Source organism: Heterocephalus glaber, unplaced genomic scaffold, assembly GCF_053883595.1.
Source record: "Heterocephalus glaber isolate CG9 unplaced genomic scaffold, H.glaber_assembly_v1.0 deba00001720, whole genome shotgun sequence".
Taxonomy (NCBI): Eukaryota; Metazoa; Chordata; class Mammalia; order Rodentia; family Bathyergidae; genus Heterocephalus; species Heterocephalus glaber.
Window position 1 is genome coordinate 7,309,927 of NW_028258433.1, and position 12,384 is coordinate 7,322,310.

The 12,384-nt window shown below is 35.8% G+C and overlaps 1 long non-coding RNA gene across 2 annotated transcripts in view; it reads right to left on the minus strand.

Annotated features, from left to right (window-relative positions):
* The window catches only part of LOC147821704 (uncharacterized), an 87,290-nt gene that overhangs the window by 1,382 nt on the left and 73,524 nt on the right, over nucleotides 1-12,384 (minus strand). For both annotated transcript variants that reach the window (XR_015446697.1, XR_015446698.1), the window contains 2 exons: nucleotides 9,377-9,899; nucleotides 83-162 (listed from right to left, as the gene is read on the minus strand). This is a non-coding gene — a long non-coding RNA (uncharacterized LOC147821704). The remainder of the gene's footprint in view (nucleotides 1-82; nucleotides 163-9,376; nucleotides 9,900-12,384) is intronic.

Genomic DNA, 12,384 nt, shown 5'->3' on the forward strand with positions numbered 1-12,384 from the left:
AATAAAACAGATAAATTTTGCACTTAACACAGTGAATGATTTGGGGTCATGCAGTTTTTATCAGAGTTCATTGAGGACTTACCAACAGCTCCACACTTGTAAGTAGAGAGCAATATAATAGTGACCATTTGGCAGCTCACTCAATTGAGAAGTTCCTCAATACTGGAACAAATTTGCAAACATTTTAAAATTAACATATAGATTGGCTAAGATGTAAAATATAAATCAGTTTTGAGGAGGTTGATACAAAAATTTGGAAAAGAAATTATATATGTGTCATCTAGTTCATCACAAAATAACATTCAGAAAAACATATAGCAGCTTTAAACATAAAAGGCTAAACCCCACATCAAGATACCTTTCCAATAATTGAACTTTTTTTTTTTCCAACAAACTGCTAAACTATGAAGCATGGTTTCCTAGTAACAACAGTAATACTTGGTAAATAAAACAGAATTCAGCTTATAGTAATCAGCAACCTTTCAGCTTCTGTTGAAAGGTTAAAATCACTTGGAGGTTTACTTTCTCATATCCATTATTATAAAAATGAAAAAAACAAAATTGACTTTCTAAATACAGAATTATTTTGTCAAAGTTTGGATGAGTTATTCAAGTGGTGCCCCAATATTCCTGGACAGTGGGAGCCCTTCCTAGCAGGTACCTAATTATCCTCAGCAAGGTCTTCCTTACCCAGAAAATGAAGAAAGAGGCTTCTCACGTGGCATAAATCAGGAAAGGATGATATCAGTCTCAAAGCAATTCATTTACTGAAATTCTATATTTTGAAGGAGTCTTTGTTTTTGTTTGAGGACCGGACAGTTGGCTTGTTCTCTTTTAATGTAGGATTTTCTGTTTCTCAATTTTTAATGCAAATATTCTAATATATACCCTAGAACCCTAAATATAAATTTCTCAATCAAACTAAATGTTGAAAATATATAGGAATTGTAATAAGAAAAAGAATCTGAAACTATTCAATAATATATGCAAATAACTCATTTAGTAGCTACTACTAATGAAATAGAGTATATCCTGATTAGTATGTGACACTCAAGGGAATCTCTTGCCAGTGACTAGTTTAGAAACTGACATGAGGTACAGTTTTGATGAATGAAATATAAAATAGAAGTCCACTGGGAGTCTTTTTCACTGATTTAAAATCAACCATACACCGAACAAAAAGAAACAACCCTCTTCTACTAGACAGTATTTTCTAACTCTGGTGTCTGGAAGTGCTGTAGCTCTCTTGTGGCCATGAGCAAAAATATCCTAAGGATGGACCAGTATACCATGGGTGGCAGAGTATTAAAATTAGAAAGAACTCAGATCCCTTGTGTCATTGAAAAGCTAAATTCGTCCTACAGCTGCTCTACCTCTGGACTTCCTATTATTTAAAAGAATACATATTTTTACTGTATAAGCCAAATGAGTTTGAATTTTTCTGTAATTTGCAACCAAAAACTAACTGGTGCAGAATATATATTGATCATAGTAATGCATTGGAAAGGTCTCTCAAATCCCTGAAGGTTTGATGGAGAAATGTGGATTGAAGAATAATTTCATTTGGCAAGTTAATAGATGGTTAAATAATGGAGAGAAGTCTTTAATAGTGTGTCTCTGAATTCTTTTTTTTTCTGTCTGAATTCTTTTTGACCTTAGCTTCTTCTTTTGAATATTGTTATTAATAATATAAAACAAGCTATTAAACCTGTTGGCTAAATAATAAAAGCCATAATATTAGAGTTTTACTTCAGTATCAGTATGAGGTCTGGGCTTTCCTTACATACACAGAATTAACCATTGGGTCACATTCCTGAACCTTCTCATTTAAACAATATTATAAAATTAAACCAAGTACTAGCATGAAATCCAAACGTTGAAAATTCATTTTTATACCTGAGAAGATAAATTTAAATTGTCACTTAGAATTCAAAAAATGTGACTATAAAACATTTGTAAAGTTATTTTTGTCTAAACTGAAATGATCCAGGCAAGAGGAGATCACTAGTCTATTCTCCCACACTACAATAACCACTGCCTCCTTCGGTTCTGCATGAAAATTAGTTATAAGAAATATAGTGTTTGGAGGTATCTAGGACAACAGATTCTTTGTGTCACATCTTCTATGATTTATAGGAATCTTGTGCTTTGTTAAAGTATTTAAATACAGAAAAGGGAAGAATGAACATTATGGAAGCTAAACAAATGAAATGGAATACAAAGAAAGGTTCTAATATTAATAGTTCAAAACTTTATTCAATAATAGCTCACAAGGATCGTACCTTGTATACTCTTACATATTATATATTATGTATTAATTTTTAAAATCATATTTGTTGGTCATGCACTCAAATCTTTTTTTTTTTTTGTACTAGGGATTGAATCTAGAACCTTCATGCTGAGCTATGCCCCAGCACCTTCTTTATTTTTTATTTTGAGCTAGAGTCCCACTAATTCACTAAGTTGCCTACACTGGACTTGAACTTTCAGTCCTCCTCCCTAAGCCTTCCAGAGCACTAGGATTACAGGCATGTGCCATGCCTGGCTAAAAAAATTTATTATATCCTCTTAAAAGAATAGTAATTGTTAAGAGACGTGATCCTCAACTTATATTCTACCACAAGTAGCACAAACTAATCACATCGAAGTCCTGCGGAACTTGGTCTGAGACTGACACCAAATACAGTGAGACTTTTGGGAAACTTGGAAGTAGAATCTGCAAATGGGAGTCTAGCTAGAAGGCAGATTCTGGAAATTTAAAAATACATCTCCAAATTCTTTGACACTTATTTAGAGATGAAGTCTTTGTCTCTATTAATTTGGGCAGGCTTGTGCCACTTCATTCAATAAAATAGAGTGACAACGATGCTGGGTAATTTTTGAGTCTGAATCAGAAAGGGCCACATCATTTCCACCTGGTTCTCTTGACACGCTTGCTCTCTGGATGCCTCCTTTAAAGACACTACCTTTGGGACTTCAGGCCAAGTTGTAAGAAGCCCAAGTCACATGGAGATGACTTGCACAGGTATTCTGCTTGATAGTCCCAACTAACCCCTCTTTGGAGTCAGCCCATACAAAAGAAAGAACCTCTAGCCCAGTGGCTCTCAAATTTTAGCTTAAAACAGAATCAACTGGAGGACTTGTTAAGAGCCCCACCACTAGTTACTGATCCAGTAGGTCTGGGATGGGACCTGACAACTAACTTTTGTTAAGTTTCCAGGTGATCTAAAGACAGCATGTTGAGAAGCAGTGTTCTAAATGAATCAAGCACTAGCTATTGGTGAGACCTCAACATCACAGGGCAGAGATAAGCTGCCCCTGCTCTTTCTGCCAGTATTCCATGCCCATGACTTATATAAGCAGAATTATTACAATTTTTCTGATTCAAGAAGGTAAATTAGAATGAAAATGAGTAAAATAATATTATAGAAAACTTTTAATTTTTCCTAACTGATTTTTAAAGTATAAGAGTCACAACCTTTCATGCTTTAATGATTTGCTTTTCTTATTCATGCGATGTAGTATCCCTCACAAACATCGCTGCTTACTCACATCTGGATGACACATCCCCTATCTAAGAGCTTAGGCTTTGCAATCAGTCCAAGCTGGATCTGAATCTTAACCCACATTACTTAAAGCTTAACATATAGCTGAACTGAAGCAAGATGCTTAAACTTTCTAAGCCTCTATTTCCCCATTTGCAAACTAGTCTGAGAAGATTGCAGTCATTCAGTGGGAAAATGCCCTTAAGATAGTGCTTTGTGCCTAGAAGTCACCTTGTAAATAGTTTATCAAAATTCCTTGTGCCCTTATGTAGGCTTTTTACCTCTTTGAGCATTAGAATGTATCTGCAAAAACAGAATAAAAACATTTAATTCATAGTGATTGTTAGAATTAAGAGCCAAACAATAAATATTTAATAAATGACAGCCATCGTTGGTAATATTGTTATTTTTTCCATGAAATACATGGCAAACAAAAACACAAATCAGCAGTTTTGTTCCAATAACCTAGAGCTTTCAGGTAGTGGTAGGATGATACAAGGCACAGTGTCTTAGCCTGGCATTGACCAAACAGTAGGAGAGTAGGTGATATTAAAAATTCCAAGATAGAATCAAAGGGATTCCTGAAAGTCTGTACACATGTGCTCTGAAGCTGGAGTAAGCATATAACTAAATCATCACAAATCCTGGCAATGCTCTTGGTAGTGTCACCTCCAAGCAGTTGTGAATCAAGCAGCATATGTGAGCATGAAGGTACCTTCGTTATTTCCAGGCTCCCAGCATCTGTCTCTCTTACTACCCTTTGCACTTAAAGCACAAGTTCCCAGGACTGTTCCTACTATAGCCTGCATTGATTGATCAATGGATGTGCAGCAAATCTTTCGGACTATTAATCAGTAATGAATATATCATCTAATAACTGAAAGGACAGCTTTAAATAATGAAGAGGGACTTCAGAAAAACAAAGAACCTTCAGGGCCTCAAAGAATAAATCTATATTACTGTAAAGATGGGTGAGGATAGTGCCATTTTGAGGTAAGATTGTTTTCAGTGCAGTTGAAGATACTGCATAAGAGGCTATTTCCCTAGTCTGGCTCATTATGAATTATACAAGGCATAGACAAAACTTTCTTTAACAATAGTTTCTTATGTTTCATTGTTCTTATAACTGGAGGAACACTGGAAGGAAATGTACATAAATATTTTTCTCCTCATGAGATGGAGAAGAATTTTCTAAAAATAAAGAAACAAAAAAATCACAAAGTAAAAGATATAAATATTTGACTTCACAAAAATTGAAATCTCACAGATATTAGGAGGTAGCATAAGCTAAATAAAAGCTGAGAAATAACATCATCCACTAAGCATTTAATTCACAATGTACAAGTAATAGATGCAACTCAAAAATAAAACTCTTAACATCCCAGTAGAAATATAGGCCAAAATATAAATAGATCATTTACCTTATAGTAGAAAAAGAATTCAAATTTAACCTATATACCTTTTCTTCTCTTAGCAAATTATCTAAGACTTAAAATATGTTACTATTTTATGTTGGTAAAGTTCATTAAGACCAGGATTCTTATATCTTTTCATGAAATTGATCTAATTGTATTAATATATATAGTAAATGTACTAAATATATATATAATATATACATATATAATATTATATATATAAATGTTTTCAATCCTCGATCCAGGAAGACTTGGAAATTTTCAGTTAAAAGTTAAGTACAAATGTGTTAACCACAGCTTTATTTATTTATAAGTTAGGAAAATTCATAGAAAAAAACCACACCAAACACGAAGGACTGTTTACTTTTGTATATTCATAAGAATACTAGGCAGTTTAGGTACTTCATATGCTTCCTTAATATTTTGAGAAAATACATATAAAATTAGTGGGAAAAGATCAAGATGGAAAACAGAATATAGTGAAGATAGTTTTGAGACGCTTTTGTGCTGGATATCTAGAGTGCTACATTGAAGGTGATTCTGAAATACCATCTGGGCTCTGCAGGGAAGAAATCTGTGATCACTGAGTATCTGCCATAGATACAGAAGATGAGAGTCACAACACACATGCACTCTGTGCCAACCCAATTAGCACACACAGTGTAGTTTCAACTATTTATCAACAGATATGTGTGTGGAAAGTCATGTGGGTGCCTACAGAAAATCACTGCATTATAATCTCAGACTATGGAATTAGGGTGATTTTTAAAATTTATTTGCCATTTTTCAAGTTTGCTATGATGAAATTTAGGACACACTAACCTCAAATATGGCACCTTGACTAAAGGAATTTGAGGGGGGAGATAAGCATGCATAGGAAATATTCTGTGGTTTTGCCTTGAAGCAGATCCATTAGAAGCTTATGTGTGAGTTGCTTTCTCTATATAGGGAAGAAAGAAGTGTCCTACTCGCTGAAGACAAAGAAACACACTGAACAAACAAGCTTTGGAAGTCTTCCCATTTTATTACACTTAATTCACGTAATGGGTCTAGAGATGTCCTCCAAAGCCTCCAAAGCTTTTGGGAGGTGATTGGATCATGGGTGTGTGATGCTCCTCAGTGGATTAATCCACTTGTTAGCAGATTCTGGGGTTCTGGCTCTCTTTCTAGAGGTACTTTTTAGGTCCTTTTTATAGGAAAAGAAATATGCTCTGCAGACTGAGTGCAGACCAATTAAAAGTAGGAAAAGAAGTGCACCCTGCAGGTTGACAACAGACCACTGTGAAAGAGAGAGCACAGTGGCCTACAGCTTAACGCCAGCTGTCTTTCTTTTCTCCCACTCCTCAAGCTGATGTTAGATCTAGGCCATCCTGTCACAAACCTACTAAATTTCTTGTGAAAGGAAATGAAGATAACACTTTCTTATTTGTCCCCCGTGTAAGGTTTGGGAATTTGTTTTTCTGCACAGGTCCTGGATCTCCACGGTTGACAGGTCAGGCCCACTTGCTCAGGCAGTTTGCTACACCCTGATCCAGTTTGCCACTCTCCTAACTCTCCTTTTGGTTTGCAATTTCATTCCTCAATGATGTGAGACCACAAGCTCAAAGACCACAAGCTTGGAAGTTAGGAGAGTTTTTAATGGAAATAGTAAAAATAGCTCCTGGATTTCTAGGAAGGGTCCTGATTCGGTGACTAAATGGCCCCTCAATCCAGCACTAATTATAGATAAGCAGAGCACAGGAATTGCTCAATTGTTTCGTGGCCACCTATCATGCCTAGGTCTGAGGATTTAAAATGACCAGCTGGAACTCAGTTGGTTTAGAGGCCTAGTTCACTGTCTATCCTTACTTTCTCTTACCTATGTGGCTGATTACCCAAGTCTATCTCACGCCCTTTCTCTGAGCTGCCTTATTCATAAGCTAACTTAATAAACTATTCTTTACACACTGGTGAGTTTACAGCTAAATATGTTGTTGGATGGTGAAATCTGGTTTAAGGTGGGTCACTGGGGGTGTGGCCTGGAAAGATGTATCCCCCTCCCTCCTCCTTTGATCCGTCTTTCTGCTTCCCCCCACCACACGATGTGAGAACACAATCAGTTCCCTGCCATGCCCCTCTACCATGCCACCTTGCCTTGGAGCCTCAGGAAGGAGAAAGTAACACAGCTCATATCTGCTTTGTCCTTACCACATTTCTCCACAAGTATCCACTCACTCTTTACCAAACCAGCATAAAAACACTGAGGTATAACCTTTTTGGGGGGTCATTTTCTTACACTGGTTCCTGTGGCACATAAAAGTTAAATGAAATAAGTGTGTATGTTTTTCTTTCTTAATCTGTCTTTATAGGGGCTTCAGCCAATGAACCTATACTAAAGGAAAAGATATTTTTCCTCTGCTACATTCATGTATTGATTTTGTGTTAATTTTCTTTAAATATTTAAATTGTTTAAATATTTTAACGAAAATATTTTATTTACTCTGAGGAAGGCCACAGTGTTGGGGAAATAAAAACATGAAAATAAATTTTAGAAACATACTGTATGTGCAATCATTTCTTTTTACAAAAGGGGAATATATTATTAGAGTTAGGAATATCTTTTCCAGTACAGGTTAGCTCTAAATCTATTCACATTTGGTTATGAATAAGAATGTGACCTTTTTTGTCTCCTATAAAAAAATCCAAGTACTTGAAAGGCGACTTCTATCAATGAGCTAAAAAAAGAATCAGTTTTTGTCAGTACAAGTAGCCTAAGGGCCTGGAATTAATAAAGCTGTCTAATAAGTTCCAGTCTTATGGTGAGTTTTTTAAATTTTAGAGCAATTAATGATATTTTTAGCTTTTTTTACTAATTTGTATACTGCTGAGTCATTCCCATATTTGAAGCTGATTCTGATATTGTCAAAGTTCAGATTTCTTTACAGTGAGTGCCTACCAGGTAGAAAAGCAAGAAGCGTGGTTTCATGGCGGAAATTTTTCCTCCGTGTGAGAGGCTGTCTCAGAATTAGAAACCACAGGCTTCAGGGAGTTGGGGACAAAGGACTCAGATGTATAGCTCTCTCTTTAATTAGCTCTGTAACATGAGACAAGTCATTTTCTCTGTTCTCTTTCAAATTTTTCACATTTGTAAAATGAAAATATACTGTTACTGCCCTCCAGGGCATAATATATGAGCATAAATTGAGTAAAAGATGTGAGATGAATAAGCCACCGGGAGGCCATCTTTCTTACTGGGTCTCACTCCCAGATGACTGTGTACACTTGCTCCTAGGTGTTAACTGATAATTAGGGTGTTAACCAGCATCCAGGCAGCCGGCCATACAGTGGTACCTCTTTATAAACTTAATTTGTTTTACGATTTGGGGGAAGATAGCTGCATTTGTGTCTGTGTGGGGAAGATGGCCGTGTTCTTTGCTCAATGCAGAGTTTGCAAATGGAACAAAATTTTGCTGAACACTTTTGTTTGCAAATGGAATTGTGTGTGAACTGAGGTATTACTGTATTTGTGCTTCTAAAAGTAAATTAAGTGGGATTGCCCCAGATTTCAGGATTGGCAAGATATCCATTGCTGACCTCACGGAATTTGGGGAAGGAAGTCAATTACAGTTTCTCAGAGTCTCACTCAATTCTCTTGAAACTAAAATCCATAAGACAATTATGCATTGTCTTCTATTAATTCACATTCCACAGAAGTTAAGTAAAGTTAAGTTAAGTAAATTCCTCAACTTGCCCTCAGGTGATGTTTGCCTTCGGCTGCTCCTTCCATATGCTCTCATGGTCCTAAAGAACACTGGAACTGTTCTTAGGATTAACCACTAGTAGCCAGGTTGGGAGCAGTCCTTGTTTGAGATACGGTTTTTAAAACTAGTGTCTTTTTGGCACAAACCTAAATATGCCATGATACTCACAAACCACAGGGGAAAGACTGATAAATCTGACTTACTAAATCTAAAGAGTTTTCCCCCCATGGCAGAAGCAAAATACACAAACAAAAAAGTACAGTGATGAAGCTGCCATTCACAGAACAAAGATTATGATTGATACCTGATTCTGTCCCAAGAATAACTTTCTTTGTGATTAAAGTTCAATAATGTTACCACTGAGCACTGAGAGGAAAAGAATCTTATACAAAGTAAAGAACCTCTTAAATTTTTTAAAAAGGTCTTTGTGTGTATGTCTTTAAAAAGAAAACAGTTTATCTCCACTAAAATTGATTATATTTTTGTTTGGTAGAAGTAATATTTTATCATCATGTAATGAACTGGAAAGATCAGATATAACAACAACAGTAATAAAAGAGCAATGCTAAGGCATCCATGCATATAAATGTAAACAAATGTGGAACAGACCAGAGGAAATTAGAGTAAAGGAGCAACTGCTGAGAGCTTGTTCACTGCAAAATAAGTAGTCACATACCATGTAAGTCAGCATAGTTGAGTTCAAATTCTTCCTGTGGCATTTGCTAAGTTTTCACATCTGTAAAATGGGAATAATTTCTACTTTCCTAAGATTATCTGTGCATAGCTGACTTGGCATCCAAAAAAGAAATTACAACACGAGTTTCTCTTTTTTTCTCTCTCTCTCCTTTTGTAAGCAAAAACAAAGAAGCAAGAATACTTTAATATAAGAATACAGATATTTAAAAGATATCTTCTTGTGCAAGGGGATATTTATATTTTCATACTTAAAATTAACTGAATTCTATAATATTGTCCTACTGTACCATATATTTTATTCCACTTTGAAATTCATCCTGTTGTTTCATTTTTGTCTCACAATAACTCTATGAAGCAAGTAGGGCAGGTATTCTTGTCCCTGTTAAAGATAAAGAAACTGGGGCACCCTGAGGTTAAGAAGCTCCTCAGGAGCCCAGAGTCAGTTGCCAGCAATGGAAACTGGAGGAGATCCATCCTTGCAGTTCAGGGTTTTCTTTAGGAGCCTGAAATATACAGAGGAAAAGTTATAGTAGTATCAGTAGCACATCTAGAATAACAATAAATGGGAAATATTTATTTCTTGCCCTTGAATTTTCAGAAGTAAACATAGGATATAAGTTTAAGTTTCTTTCAACCAAATTTCATCTCACTGTCCCCACATAACTAATTTCCTAGTGTTGAATCCTTTTTGCTCTGAGTCTAACCAAGTTCTGGCCTTTACACTCAAGGGCACATAGGTGAGAGTTTTATCCCTGAGCCCCAGTGAATGGGCAAAGAAACAATGAGCACTGACATAACAGTTGGAGAGCAGAAGCTTGGGAAAAACATCTAGGAGAGAGGATTTCTGGCAAAAAGGAACTTCAAAAGGAGACCAATGGAAACTCAAATTAAAATACCATTATCACTGCTACCAACAAAAGATAGAGTAGTACCAGGGAAAATTTAACAAAAAGAAAAAAGGTTATATGGGACTATATTAATTTGCTCGAGTTGTCATAATACCACAGACTAAGTGGATTAAACAAGACATTTATTTTCTCACAGTTCCAGAGACAGAAAGTCCATGTCAATGTGTGAGTAAATTTGCTTACTAGTTAGCTCCTTATAGATAGACTCTTGCTGTGTCTTCACATGACCATTCTTCTATGCTTGGAGGAGAAATCTCTCTGTTGTTTCTTCTTTTTCTCATAAAGACACAGTCCTACAGGATTAAGACCTTATCCTATGACCTTATTTAACCTAAATAATCTCCCTAAATGCTTCATTTCCAAATATCATCACATGAGTTAGGGCTTCAAAACACAAATTATGGGAAAATCACAATGATGTCCATAACATGAGCTAAAATCTATGATTTTCAAACTGAAAAAAATCAGTATCCAAATGAAGAACTTGGAAGATTAAAGGAAGAAATTGCTAGGAAATAAAAGAAAACAGAAAAGTTTCAAAGGACTAGAAATTACGAGAAAAAAATATGACAACTGGCTGACAGATTCACGAGATATAAAGTGAAAATGATAGAAATTCTAGGGAAAAGTTACAGATTGAGACGAGGCAATAATTATGCACATAAGAGAAAAATAATGTCCTTGAGCTGATGGTAGAGAATAAATTTAAAGTTCTCACTGAGTTTCATGTTGAACACACAGCTAAGATTTCTAAACTCTAAGAAAGAGATGCTAAGACAAAAAAAAAAAAAACCCTCACAAAATTTCAAAAAGAAAAAAGAAAAAGAAAGAAGTTAAAGAAAATATTGGAAAAGCTTGACTTCTCAATTACATACCCAGAAGAAGATGGAATAGCAGCAGCTGACCTAAAGAGGGCTATCCAAGAAACTAAAAACAGACAAGATACCATATGCTAAGTGTATTAGTCACTTTTCTATCACAGGGACAAAATACTCTACACCTACAAATAAAAGGAGCAGCAACCTGTCAGTTCCTGGATAGCTAAATGCAGAGAAACACTTTCATAGATGGCCCTGAGTAAGCATGGGGACTGTTTTCTCAATGTGAGATCTTGTAAACAACCTTATACTTTTAGATTTAAGCTGGTAATAGGTGGGGTCTAGCCAATTCCTAAGATGCCCTCAAAGTATGTTTTCTTATTTTCCTGGTTCAAAGCACTTGGCTTCTAAAGTGGTGTTCTTCTTTTCAGCAGCCATACTCTCCTTGGCTCCAGCTTTACAAATGAATGCTTTCCTGTTGGTGAGGCTGCAAACTTTTCACATCTTTTGACTCTGCTTTTTGCTCCTGATTCTCATTGTAAATTTTGCTAAAAGCAACCAGCAGTACCCATAATACAGCCTGAACTTTGGAGTGCCTTGAAACTTCCTGCACTAGATCAATTAGTCTGCTACCTTTAAATTTATCCTCATATAAAGTCTTAGGATATGGGCAAAAATTAGACATTTTTTTTCTTTGCCAGAATAAACAGATGGTTTCTATAGCCCTATATACCTTGTATTATGTTTATGATCTTGAATGTTCCTCAAAAGTCTCATGGTCAAAGGCAGGGCTTTGGGGTTAATTAGATCATGGGTGTTCTACATTCATCAATGGATTTCTCTCTTGATAAGTTTATAGATAAACATGCTGTTGGGATGTGAGCCTGGTTGGAGAGATATGTCATTGGTGGTATGTATTTGGATAGTATGTCTCCCTTTCTGGCTCCTTTTTCTCCTCCTCCTCCTCCTCTTCCTCTTTCTTCCTCTTCTTCTCCTTCTTCTTCTCTGTTTTCTGGCTGTCATGAGTTGAGCAGCTTTTCTCAACCATGCCTTTCCACTATGCTATTTCTGCCTTGGATTCAGCCAATCATGGACTGAAAACTGTGATCCAAACAAACCTCTCCTCCTTTAAATTGTATGTGTGTGTCTTGAGTATTTTGTTCCAGTGATGGGAAAGTAACTGATACACCTGCACTTGTTTAGATAAGGCATTGACACCTGACTTAAAATGTGTCTAGTTTTATTCTATCACATTTGAAATT